This window comes from Lolium perenne, chromosome 2, assembly GCF_019359855.2.
Source record: "Lolium perenne isolate Kyuss_39 chromosome 2, Kyuss_2.0, whole genome shotgun sequence".
Taxonomy (NCBI): domain Eukaryota; kingdom Viridiplantae; phylum Streptophyta; class Magnoliopsida; order Poales; family Poaceae; genus Lolium; species Lolium perenne.
Genome location: NC_067245.2, coordinates 68,974,137 through 68,988,066, shown reverse-complemented (window position 1 = coordinate 68,988,066; position 13,930 = coordinate 68,974,137). Strand labels below are relative to the sequence as shown.

At 41.3% G+C, this 13,930-nt stretch overlaps 1 long non-coding RNA gene across 2 annotated transcripts; it reads left to right on the top strand.

Annotated features, from left to right (window-relative positions):
* Positions 1-3,614: 3,614 nt before the first annotated feature.
* LOC139836016 (uncharacterized) lies at positions 3,615-13,036 on the top strand. 2 transcript variants are annotated; one of them, XR_011751644.1, is made up of 5 exons: positions 3,615-3,856; positions 4,772-4,828; positions 5,270-7,235; positions 12,119-12,175; positions 12,617-13,036. It is a non-coding gene; the product is annotated as an uncharacterized lncRNA (long non-coding RNA). The 2 variants fall into 2 exon arrangements; XR_011751645.1 differs by lacking the exon at positions 12,119-12,175.
* The last annotated feature ends 894 nt before the right edge of the window (positions 13,037-13,930 follow it).

Below are 13,930 nucleotides of genomic sequence, written 5' to 3'. Positions count from 1 at the left end.
TGCTAGGATCCGATTTCATTCAAACAAAAACAAAAACAAAAACAAACAGACGCTCCAAGTAAAGCACATAAGATGTGACTGAATAAAAATATAGTTTCACTAGAGGTGACCTGATAAGTTGTCGATGAAGAAGGGGATGCCTTTGGCATCCCCAAGCTTAGATGCTTGAGTCTTCTTGAAATATGCAGGGATGAACCACGGGGGCATCCCCAAGCTTAGACTTTTCACTCTTCTTGATCATATTGTATCATCCTCCTCTTTTGACCCTTGAAAACTTCCTCCACACCAAACTCGAAACAAACTCATTAGAGGGTTAGTGCATAATTGAAAATTCATATATTCAGAGGTGACATAATCATTCTTAACACTTCTGGACATTGCACAAAGCTACTGAAAGTTAATGGAACAAAGATATCCATCAAGCATGGCAAAAGAGGCAATGCGAAATAAAAGGCAGAATCTGTCAAAACAGAACAGTCCGTAAAGACGAATTTTTCTGGGGCACTTAACTTGCTCAGATGAAAAAGCTCAAATTGAATGAAAGTTGCACACATATCTGTGGATCACGCACGTAAATTGGCAGAATTTTATGAGTTATCTACAGACGGGGCTGCTCAATTTCGTGACAGCAATAAATCTGTTTCTGCGCAGTAATCCAAATCTAGTATCAACATTACTATCAAAGACTTTACTTGGCACAACAATGCAATAAAATAAAGATAAGGAGAGGTTGCTACAGTAGTAACAACTTCCAAGACTCAAATAAAAAATAAAAAATTTGTAGTAAAATAATGGGTTGTCTCCCATAAGCGCTTTTTTCTTTAACGCCTTTCAGCTAGGCGCAGAAAGTGTGAATCAAGTAACATCAAGAGATGAAGCATCGACATCATAATTTGTTCTAATAATAGAATCATAAGGTAACTTCATTCTCTTTCTAGGGAAGTGTTCCATACCTTTCTTGAGAGGAAATTGATACTTAATATTACTTCCGTCATATCAATAGTAGCACCAACAGTTCGAAGAAAAGGTCTTCCCAATATAATGGGACAAGATGCATTGCATTCAATATCCAAGACAACAAAATCAACGGGGACAAGGTTATTGTTAACCATAATGCGAACATTATCAATCCTCCCTAAAGGTTTCTTTATAGCATTATCAGCAAGATTAACATCCAAATAACAGTTTTTCAATGGTGGCAAGTCAAGCATATCATAGATTTTCTTAGGCATAACAGAAATACTTGCACCAAGATCACATAAAGCATTACAATCAAAATCATTGACCCTCATCTTAATGATGGGCTCCCAACCATCTTCTAACTTCCTAGGAATAGAAGTTTCAAGTTTTAGTTTATCTTCTCTAGCTTTTATGAGAGCATTTGTAATATGTTTTGTAAAGGCCAAATTTATAGCACTAGCATTAGGACTTCTAGCAAGTTTTTGTAAGAACTTTATAACTTCAGAGATGTGACAATCATAAAAATCTAAACCATTATGATCTACAGCAATGGGATCATGGTCCCCAATATTTTGAAAAATTTCAGCAGTTTTATCACAAACAGTTTCAGCAGTTTTAGCAGTTTCAGGTAATTTTGTACGCTTTGCACTAGGAGTAGAAACATTGCCAACACCAATTATTTTACCATTGATAGTAGGAGGTGTAGTAACATGTGAAGCATCAACATTACTAGTGGTGGTAATAGTCCAAACTTTAGCTACATTACTCTCTTTAGCAAGTTTTTCGTTTTCTTCTCTTTCCCACCTAGCATGCAATTCAGCCATTAATCTAATATTTTTATTAATTCGAACTTGTATGGCGTTTGTTGTAGAAAATAACTTAATATATTTATCTTCATTAGGCATAACTTTCAATTTTAAAAGATCAACATCAGAGGCAAGACTATCAACCTTAGAAGCAAGAATATCAATTTTACCAAGATTTTCCTCTACAGATTTATTGAAAGCAGTTTGTGTACTGATAAATTCTTTAAGCATGGCTTCAAGACCAGAGGGTACATTCCTATTATTGTTGTAAGAATTACCATAACCATTACCATTATTAGAAGGATATGGCCTATAGTTGTTACCAGAATTATTCCTATAAGCATTGTTGTTGAAATTATTACTTTTAATGAAGTTCACATCAACATTTTCTTATTGAGCAACCAATGAAGCTAAAGGAACATTATTAGGATCAACATTAGATCTACCATTCACAATCATAGACATAATAGCATCAATCTTATCACTCAAGGAGGAGGTTTCTTCAACTAATTTACCTTCTTACCTCGTGGAGCTCTTTCCGTGTGCCATTCAGAGTAATTTACCATCATATCATCAAGAAGCTTTGTTGCCGCCCCCAAAGTAATGGACATAAAAGTACCTCCAGCAGCTGAATCCAATAAGTTCCGCGAAGAAAAATTCAGTCCTGCATAGAAGGTTTGGATGATCATCCAAGTAGTTAGTCCATGGGTAGGGCAATTCTTTACCAAAGATTTCATTCTTTCCCATGCTTGGGCAACATGTTCATTATCCAATTGCTTAAAATTCATTATGCTACTTCTCAAAGATATAATTTTAGCAGGAGGATAATATCTACCAATGAAAGCATCTTTACATTTAGTCCATGAATCAATACTATTCTTAGGCAAAGATAGCAACCAATCTTTAGCTCTTCCTCTTAAGGACAAAGGAAACAATTTCAATTTTATAATATCACCATCTATATCCTTATACTTTTGCATTTCACAAAGTTCAATAAAATTATTAAGATGGGCAGCAGCATCATCAGAACTAACACCAGAAAATTGCTCTCTCATAAGAAGATTTAGTAAAGTAGGTTTAATTTCAAAAAATTCTGCTGCAGTAGCAGGTGGAGCAATATGTGTGCATAGGAAATCATTATTATTTGTACTAGTGAAGTCACACAACTTAGTGTTTTCAGGAGTATTCATTTTACCAGTAGTAAATAAAGCAAACTAAACAAAGTAAATGCAAGTAACTAATTTTTTTTGTGTTTTTGATATAGAGAACGCAAACAAGACAGTAAATAAAGTAAAACCAGCAACTAATTTTTTTGTATTTTTGATATAGAGAACAAACAAAGCAGTAAATAAAGTAAAGTAAAGCAAGACAAAAACAAAGTAAAGAGATTGGAAGTGAGAGACTCCCCTTGCAGCGTGTCTTGATCTCCCCGGCAACGGCGCCAGAAAAAGAGCTTGATGCGTGCAGTTAACACACGTCCGTTGGGAACCCCAAGAGAAAGGTGTGATGCATACAGTAGCAAGTTTTCCCTCAGTAAGAAATCAAGGTTATCGAACCAGTAGGTGTAATATCCCTAATTTTTGGAGCTAATCTTTTGTGCTTACTCAATTATTTTGTATAGGCTTTTTGGAATGGTTGGTTAGAGAAGAGGAAAACAAAAAAAAACGTGTGTAGTAGTGCTTGAGCTCAAGACCTGTTGTTCTAAAACCTGTAGCTTTAACCATCTTAACCTCATCGTGTTTCTATTATAGAACCATCATCTTTTATTTTTTGTGGCCTCTTCAGTACGGGAGGTAGAGAAATCATGGGCTGGGCTGGGCTGGGCTTTCTGAACGAGAGTCAGAGACATTTTGCGGTCGCCCTGCCCTGTATACGAGGTCGTATTGGCCGCCGCCGCCACCGTTTTACCCTAGATTATTTTCTAGCGCTTTTGCCCCAGGCGCCGCCGTTGTGTCCTCCTGTTTGGCGACGTCGCCGCCATCAGTTGTCGCTGCCCCTGCAATACCTGCGAGGCTTTGCCGCTGCTCTTGACGGTTCGTATTCATCAAGCAGTTTCGTCGGTCGATAGTCAGGCAATCACCTCTGTTTTGGTTAGTCCCCATTCGTTTGCAGCTCTTACTCCTTAGCAATTTGTTTGTAGTAGTGTGCGTGGTTGGACTTGAAAAGAATCATGTTTTGTAACGTCTTTTAACCTGCAACTTTGGATTGGAAAGTAGGACAGCAGTCTCGTTTCAGTTTTGTGGGTTCTGTACCTGCAGCAGCTAGTTGTATTTCTTTCGTATTCAGCCATTCCTAGCTCCTTGATGCTTTACGGTGGAAAGCTACTTGGGCTGTATCTAGTCATCTCGAGTTTCTGTTGCCTGCAAGTCTGCGGCTGTAGAGTTTTGAATAGGTTGATCTAGAATAAAATTCAGTTAACTGCTTTACTGTCCACGATTTAGTTAAATCCATCAATGGATTTGGTACTTGAAGTTTTCCAGTATTTTCTCTAGCGTTGGAGGAATTCTTAGAGGGATTAAAGCTACAGGGATATTAGAAAGCTAGCTTAGTCCTTCCTAGTTTTCTTGACTGGAGCTTACCGTGAGACAGACACTTGTTCTGGGTCATGTATTTGTTACTCTTGTGTAGCTCCAGGTCTGATCGTAAACAACTAGGTGATGTTTTAGATAGTTTGATTGCTGCGGCTTCCTGTTAGTAAGCCACAGAAAAATTAATTGATAGGCTGTGTATGTGTACGTGAGATGAACTTGCAGTTTATTTCTTTGCTTTACACTAGCAGAGAATATATTGTCTCTGTGATAATACAAAAAGGAAAAGAATGTTCCAGCAGCCAGTAGTAGTTATCTCTTTGACCACCTATAAGTTCAATCGGTTGTTTCTCGGAGTAATTTTGTAATGTACAGTAAATATCAGTGGGTTGCTTGCGCATAGGAGCGATGCTATTCTTGTTTGTATGCTTTTCAAGTGATGATGTGTATTGAGTGTGATATATGTTTCTATAACAGGTGTTGGTACTTCCGGTTCGGAATCCTACAATCAACAGTTTATGCCCCGCGGTTGAGGCAAGTTCATGACGGATAGTGAATTTTGCATATCTCTATTCACTCGGTTTTTTATTTAATGTTTATGATCTGATCATGATGCAAATGATAATGATGATGATGACCCATGCATATTATGCATACTGCATACTCATGATGACAATGATGATAAGGTGACCTACTTTGGTGGGCACAATGCGACCTTCATTGATGGGTTGCGACCCACTTTGGAGGCACCCTCCACTAGTTGGAGTGAGTAGATGCCGACGGGTGTCTACTCAAGCGATACCGGTATCCGCGATGTGATGTGATGAGCATATAGGCATATAGGACATCATAATATGTTCTAATGGATTAATGATGGATTATGATGTGTTGGTGTTTCGATTTATGTAAGGTTTACTATCTGATTGTGAACGTGTTGAGTCTTTGTACTCACCCTTGTTGTTTCTATGTTTTTAGGTAATCCTTGAGGACGTCATGCATGGGGAGTTTTGGGAGTAGTACCTGCACCAACGTCACCTCACGTTTCACACTTGATTCATCTATTTGTTGGAACCCAGAATTGGATAGTTTGAGTCTATTATGTCATTTTTGGTCATGAGTCTTGTGGAAGTTTGTCTCTTAAATTGCTGTTGGTTTTACCCATTGGTTATGGCAACTGGTATTCTGTGCGGACGTTAGTTTCTTTACATGTGTTCGCAGATTTGTTTATGGCCGAACGTGGTGCTAGTTTTGCTGGTGATGTAACTTGCCTTTATATGTACTTGCCTGTTTCCGATGTCTTGAAAAAACAAAGGAGGCTCTATCGAATTTTTCCTAAAATGTCTTAGAAATTTCTGCTTGTAACGTATGTAGTAACGTCTCAAGTGCTATTTTAGCTTGGGGTGTTACAGTTGGTATCAGAGCGGGCTTTAGGTCCGTGGTATGTAAATAAAATAAACAAACTTAAAACTTGACACACTAGTGCACAGTAGGTTGGGTTGGGTCATGCATTGCATTTACGGTTGTGTTGTATTCTTATATTTTTATAAGGTTATGCCCTTAATTAGTGGAATGCTTGGCTGATAATTGGTTATGTGATGTATAGTTATGCCACCGAGAGCTAGAGGTCGCGCTCGTGGTCGCAACGCTCGTGGCCGCAATGCTCGTGGTCGAGGAGGCCGCAGTAACAATGGCGAGGAGTCTGATGTAGAGGTTGAAAATAGTCAACATGATGGAGGCAATTCTGGAAATAATGATGGACATGATGGCCAAGAGACTACTTTGAAAAACTGGTTGGAACTAAAGGCTGGCGATTTCCATGGGAATGGGACACCGATGGATGCATCGTCTTGGCTGAGTACCATGGAGAAGTATATGGCTGCTATGGAGTTACCGTCGCACAAGCGGGTTCTCTTTGTGGCTTTCAACCTTAAGGGTCTTGCTGATGCATGGTGGACAGGAGTTCGTGATGCATATGTTCCTGTTCATGGGGAGCCCATTTGGGCTGTTTTTGTGCAGCAGTTCACTGACAAGTATTATCCACAATCATTCAAGGATGAAATGTCAGAGAAATTGAAGAACATTAAGCAAGAAAAGCTATCTGTGGATGAGTATGAGGCTGAGTTTAGCAAGATGGTTCTCTTTGTTGATCGTGTGAGGCATGATGAGGCAGAGAAAGCTAGGGCATTTTTCCGAGGACTTAATTCTAGATACAGAGAGGTGATGGGAGCGAGGCCTCCGAATGATTACATGTCCATGGTTAAGCAGGCTAGAGGAATGGAGTTGGAAGTTCGACTCACTGCCATGGAGGACGGTCGTACAGGAGGTTCTAGTGGCACAGGTGGTGATCATAAGGGAAATCACCGTGGCGGTAGTGGGTCTACTCAGCGACCCCCTTTCAAGAAGTTCAAGGGAAATCACCGTCCGCAACAAACAACAAAGTTCAAACAATCCAATTCTCAATCTTCTTCAGTGCCACGCTCTTCTTCATCCACTCCATCCTTTCGACCAGTACCTGGTTAGGGCATGATCTGTTTCAAATGTGGCGAGGGACACCGTGCTTCTGAGTGCGCCTGGACTGGAGAGTGTTATCACAGTGGTAAGCCAGGTCATATGGGACGTGTATGTCGTGAAAACCCTGCTAGCATTATTAAATGGGAGAGGACATCTGCTGGCTCTACCACCACGTCATCTCGAGGGTCTGTAAACATGTTAGCTGCTGCTCCCACTCCTACTCCACAGTTTCCTCCAGCTTATGCACCACCTCCTGGTTATGTATGGCAAGCTGTTCCGCTTATGTCAACTCAGCATCCTACACCGTCTGCTCCGCTTCAGTTACCTGCACCACCTCACCATAGTGTTGGGACCCCCTCTGCTCCGCCACAACCTGGGGTCTACGCCATGCCGACTAGTGCTTCTTTCGGGCGTCCAGATGTCATGACAGGTACACTTCCGGTTGACTCTCATGATGCACTAGTTCTCTTTGATTCTGGGGCTAGTTATTCATTCGTCTCGCTAGAGTTTGCAAATAAGGCCAATTTATCCCGACAACAGATTGGGCAGTCAGTTGTCGTTAGTTCTCCCGGCGGTCTAATTTCGTCTTCCATAGTTTGTCCTGGTTGTGTGATATCTATAGATGATCAAGACTTTGTAGCTAATATTATAGTCATTCCGCTGAAGCCCTTTGATGTTATTCTTGGCATGGATTGGCTACATCGCTACCGAGCCGTGTTATCGTGTTTTTGGAAGACTGTCTCACTTCAAGCCCCATCTGGAGAGGAGTTGATCTTTCAGGGAAATGCCCCTCCACACTCTCTATTCGTCTTGGCTAGCTTATTTCCTAGGCAGCGAGTTGTCAAGATAGGGTTTCTTTTGGCCCTTGCTGAGACGTCGAGTACTACAAAATTAATTGAAGCTATTCCAGTGGTACGAGATTACCCAGATGTATTCCCTGATGAGCTGCCTGGTATGCCACCAGAGCGGGATGTGGAGTTCCGTATTGATCTTATTCCTGGAACTCGACCTATCTCTATGTCTCCTTATCGATTGTCACGACCATTTCAAGAGGAACTGAAGAAACAATTGGATGATTTGTTAGCCAAGGGTTTGATACGGCGAAGTGTCTCACCTTGGGGGGCACCTGTTATGTTTACCGCCAAGAGGGATGGTAGTTGGAGAAAATGTGTTGATTATCGTGGTCTTAATGCGGTGACCATCAAGAATAAGTATCCATTGCCCCGCATCGAGGACTTGTTTGATCAACTGAATGGAGCTAAGGTGTTCTCCAAGATTGATCTCCAGTCTGGCTATAATCAAATTCGTGTGCGGGAAGAGGATATTGAGAAGACCGCCTTCTCTACCAAATATGGGCATTATGAATATAAGGTTATGTCTTTTGGACTAACCAATGCTCCTGCCATTTTTATGGAGACAATGAACAATATGCTACACCGGTTTCTTGATAACTTTGTGGTAGTGTTTATTGATGATATCCTCATATATTCAAAGACAGAAGAGGAGCATGAGCGTCATTTGAGACTTGTGCTTGAGACTTTGAGGAAGAATAAGACTTTGAGGAAGAAATGTGAGTTTTGGCTTTCACAAGTGTCTTTTCTTGGTCATGTTATTAACCAGCAAGGCATCATGGTAGATCCTAACAAGGTTTCTACAATTTTGGACTGGCCGAGACCATCCAATGTGAAGGAAGTAAGAAGTTTCCTAGGTTTGGCAGGTTACTATAGGAAGTTTGTGAAGGATTTTTCTATTATTGCCAAGCCAATGACAAAGCTAACCCAAAAGGATGTGAAATTCCAATGGACTAATGAATGTGAGAATAGCTTCTCTACTCTCAAGAATAGTTTGGTGACTTCTCCAATTCTTACCCTTCCTGAGCCGGGTAAGCGCTTCACAGTCTACTCGGATGCTTCTCTAATTGGACTTGGGTGTGTACTGATGCAAGATGGTAAGGTTATTGCTTATGCCTCTAGGCAACTGAAAAAGCACGAGCAGAACTATCCTACTCATGACCTAGAACTTGCAGCTGTGGTCTTTGCGCTCAAGATTTGGAGGCATTATCTTTATGGAGAGTCTTGTGATATTTTTACTGATCATAAGAGTCTCAAATATCTCTTCACACAGAAGGAATTGAACTTGAGACAAAGACGGTGGCTAGAACTGATAAAGGACTATGACTTGACTATCCAGTACAACCCAGGGAGAGCGAATGTGGTTGCAGATGCCCTTAGCCGCAAGTCTGTACCTCCCACTGTAGATTGTCTAGTTGCTGATTTTGAACGGATGGACATCTCATATTGTTTTGCTGGTGTAGCCAATGAGGAAACACAATTCATCCTTCAATCAGCTATTCCAGATAGAGTGAGAGAAGCACAACAAAGTGATCGAATGCTGCAGCAAGTGCGTGCACACATCTTAGAAGGTAGAATTGGTGAATTCACTATAGATGGGACCGGGGCTATCCGGTTTCTTGGTCGTCTTTGTGTGCCACAAAAGTCTCAGGTGAAGGAGGACATTCTAAGGGAGGCACATCGTACCCCTTACACCGTTCATCCTGGAGAGACAGAGATGTATCAAGACCTGAAAAAGACTTATTGGTGGAAACGAATGAAAGTTGATGTGGCCAAGTATGTCTCCACTTGCGGAGTTTGCCAACGAGTAAAAGCTGGGCATAAGAGGCCAGCGGGACTGTTGCAGTCTTTAGAAGTTCCGGAATGGCCCTGGGATGACATTGCCATGGATTTTGTTGTTGGCTTACCTCGTACACGGAGAGGGAAGGATGCAGTTTGGGTGGTCGTGGATCGACTTAGCAAGGTTGCTCATTTTATTCCTATCCGCACCACTGACTCTGCAAGTGACTTAGCACCAGTATATGTACGGGAGATAGTGAGGTTGCATGGGGTTCCTAAAACCATTACCTCTGATAGGGATGCTAAGTTTGTATCAAAGTTCTGGGAGAGCTTGCAAAGTGCTTTGGGGACGCAATTGAGACTTAGCACGGCGTTTCATCTACAGACCGATGGCCAATCAGAGCGTACAATCCAGACACTCGAAGATATGTTGAGGTGTTGTGTCCTTTCTTAGCAAGGGAGTTGGGAGGATCACTTGCCACTTGTGGAGTTCGCTTATAATAACAGTTATCAGGCTAGCATAAGGATGGCACCCTACGAGGCTTTGTATGGAACAAAGTGTAGATCTCCATTATGTTGGGATGCCGTGGACGAGAAGGCAGTGTTAGGACCAGATTGGGTTCAGCAAACCACGGAGAGGGTAGCAGAGATTAGACAGAATATGTTGGCAGCACAAAGCAGGCAAAAGAGTTATGCTGATTCCAAGAGGTCGAATGTTGAGTTTCAGGTTGGTGAGGAAGTACTCTTAAGGGTGTCACCCACTAAAGGTGTTATAAGATTTAACATCAAAGGAAAACTCAGTCCGCGGTACATTGGACCTTTCATGATAGTGGCACGAGTAGGAAAGCTAGCCTACCGACTTGAGTTGCCCGAGACAATGAAAGGTGTGCACAATGTTTTCCATGTCTCTATGCTGCGGAAGCATTTTCGTGATCCAGAACGACAAATTACCATGGAACCATTTACGTTTGAACAAGATTTAACCTTTGAAGTTCGACCTGTGAGGATACTAGATGAGTCCGAGCGAGTTATGAGAAATAAGACGCTAAAGTATGTGAAGGTTCTTTGGTCGCAACAAACCGAGCGTGAGGCGACTTGGGAGCTTGAGTCTCACATGCGCGAGAAGTATCCAGAACTGTTTATGGCCGGTATGTGATGCATGAATATGTTTTTACTTGTTCCGTTTAGTTTTGCGAGTAGAGTAAAAGAAAGAATTCGGGGCGAATTCTGTTTAAGGGGGTAAGAATGTAATATCCCAAATTTTTGGAGCTAATCTTTTGTGCTTACTCAATTATTTTGTATAGGCTTTTTGGAATGGTTGGTTAGAGAAGAGGAAAACAAAAAAAAACGTGTGTAGTAGTGCTTGAGCTCAAGACCTGTTGTTCTAAAACCTGTAGCTTTAACCATCTTAACCTCATCGTGTTTCTAGTATAGAACCATCATCTTTTATTTTTTGTGGCCTCTTCAGTACGGGAGGTAGAGAAATCATGGGCTGGGCTGGGCTTTCTGAACGAGAGTCAGACACATTTTGCGGTCGCCCTGCCCTGTATACGAGGTCGTATTGGCCGCCGCCGCCACCGTTTTACCCTAGATTATTTTCTAGCGCTTTTGCCCCAGGCGCCGCCGTTGTGTCCTCCTGTTTGGCGACGTCGCCGCCATCAGTTGTCGCTGCCCCTGCAATACCTGCGAGGCTTTGCCGCTGCTCTTGACGGTTCGTATTCATCAAGCAGTTTCGTCGGTCGATAGTCAGGCAATCACCTCTGTTTTGGTTAGTCCCCATTCGTTTGCAGCTCTTACTCCTTAGCAATTTGTTTGTAGTAGTGTGCGTGGTTGGACTTGAAAAGAATCATGTTTTGTAACGTCTTTTAACCTGCAACTTTGGATTGGAAAGTAGGACAGCAGTCTCGTTTCAGTTTTGTGGGTTCTGTACCTGCAGCAGCTAGTTGTATTTCTTTCGTATTCAGCCATTCCTAGCTCCTTGATGCTTTACGGTGGAAAGCTACTTGGGCTGTATCTAGTCATCTCGAGTTTCTGTTGCCTGCAAGTCTGCGGCTGTAGAGTTTTGAATAGGTTGATCTAGAATAAAATTCAGTTAACTGCTTTACTGTCCACGATTTAGTTAAATCCATCAATGGATTTGGTACTTGAAGTTTTCCAGTATTTTCTCTAGCGTTGGAGGAATTCTTAGAGGGATTAAAGCTACAGGGATATTAGAAAGCTAGCTTAGTCCTTCCTAGTTTTCTTGACTGGAGCTTACCGTGAGACAGACACTTGTTCTGGGTCATGTATTTGTTACTCTTGTGTAGCTCCAGGTCTGATCGTAAACAACTAGGTGATGTTTTAGATAGTTTGATTGCTGCGGCTTCCTGTTAGTAAGCCACAGAAAAATTAATTGATAGGCTGTGTATGTGTACGTGAGATGAACTTGCAGTTTATTTCTTTGCTTTACACTAGCAGAGAATATATTGTCTCTGTGATAATACAAAAAGGAAAAGAATGTTCCAGCAGCCAGTAGTAGTTATCTCTTTGACCACCTATAAGTTCAATCGGTTGTTTCTCGGAGTAATTTTGTAATGTACAGTAAATATCAGTGGGTTGCTTGCGCATAGGAGCGATGCTATTCTTGTTTGTATGCTTTTCAAGTGATGATGTGTATTGAGTGTGATATATGTTTCTATAACAGGTGTTGGTACTTCCGGTTCGGAATCCTACAATCAACAGTTTATGCCCCGCGGTTGAGGCAAGTTCATGACGGATAGTGAATTTTGCATATCTCTATTCACTCGGTTTTTTATTTAATGTTTATGATCTGATCATGATGCAAATGATAATGATGATGATGACCCATGCATATTATGCATACTGCATACTCATGATGACAATGATGATAAGGTGACCTACTTTGGTGGGCACAATGCGACCTTCATTGATGGGTTGCGACCCACTTTGGAGGCACCCTCCACTAGTTGGAGTGAGTAGATGCCGACGGGTGTCTACTCAAGCGATACCGGTATCCGCGATGTGATGTGATGAGCATATAGGCATATAGGACATCATAATATGTTCTAATGGATTAATGATGGATTATGATGTGTTGGTGTTTCGATTTATGTAAGGTTTACTATCTGATTGTGAACGTGTTGAGTCTTTGTACTCACCCTTGTTGTTTCTATGTTTTTAGGTAATCCTTGAGGACGTCATGCATGGGGAGTTTTGGGAGTAGTACCTGCACCAACGTCACCTCACGTTTCACACTTGATTCATCTATTTGTTGGAACCCAGAATTGGATAGTTTGAGTCTATTATGTCATTTTTGGTCATGAGTCTTGTGGAAGTTTGTCTCTTAAATTGCTGTTGGTTTTACCCATTGGTTATGGCAACTGGTATTCTGTGCGGACGTTAGTTTCTTTACATGTGTTTGCAGATTTGTTTATGGCCGAACGTGGTGCTAGTTTTGCTGGTGATGTAACTTGCCTTTATATGTACTTGCCTGTTTCCGATGTCTTGAAAAAACAAAGGAGGCTCTGTCGAATTTTTCCTAAAATGTCTTAGAAATTTCTGCTTGTAACGTATGTAGTAACGTCTCAAGTGCTATTTTAGCTTGGGGTGTTACAGTAGGAGTCAAGGAACACGTGAAGGTTGTTGGTGACGGAGTGTAGTGCGGCGCAACACCAGGGATTCCGGCGCCAACGTGGAACCTGCACAACACAATCAAAGTACTTTGCCCCAACGTAACAGTGAGGTTGTCAATCTCACTGGTTTGCTGAAAACAAAGGAATAACCGTATAGTGTGGAAGATGATGTTTGTTTGCGAAGAACAGTAAAGAACAAGTATTGCAGTAGATTGTATTTCAGATGTAAAGAATGGACCGGGATCCACAGTTCACTAGTGGTGTCTCTCCCATAAGATAAATAGCACGTTGGGTGAACAAATTACAGTTGGGAAATTGACAAATAAAGAAGGCATAACAATGCACATACATATATCATGATCAGTACTATGAGATTAAATCAGGGCATTACGACAAAGTACATAGACCACTATCCAGCATGCATCTATGCCTAAAAAGTCCACTTTCAGGTTATCATCCGAACCCCTTCCAGTATTAAGTTGCAAACAACAGACAATTGCATTAAGTATGGTGCGTAATGTAATCAACACAAATATCCTTAGACAAAGCATTGATGTTTTATCCCTAGTGGCAACAGCACATCCACAACCTTAGAACTTTCACACTGTCCTGCATTCAATGGAGGCATGAACCCACTATCGAGCATAAATACTCCCTCTTGGAGTTACAAGTATCAACTTGACCAGAGCCTCTACTAGCAACGGAGAGCATGCAAGAACATAAACAACATATATGATAGATTGATAATCAACTTGACATAGTATTCAATATTCATCGGATCCCAACAAACACAACATGTAGCATTACAAATAGATGATCTTGATCATGATAGGCAGCTCACAAGATCTAACATGATAGCACAA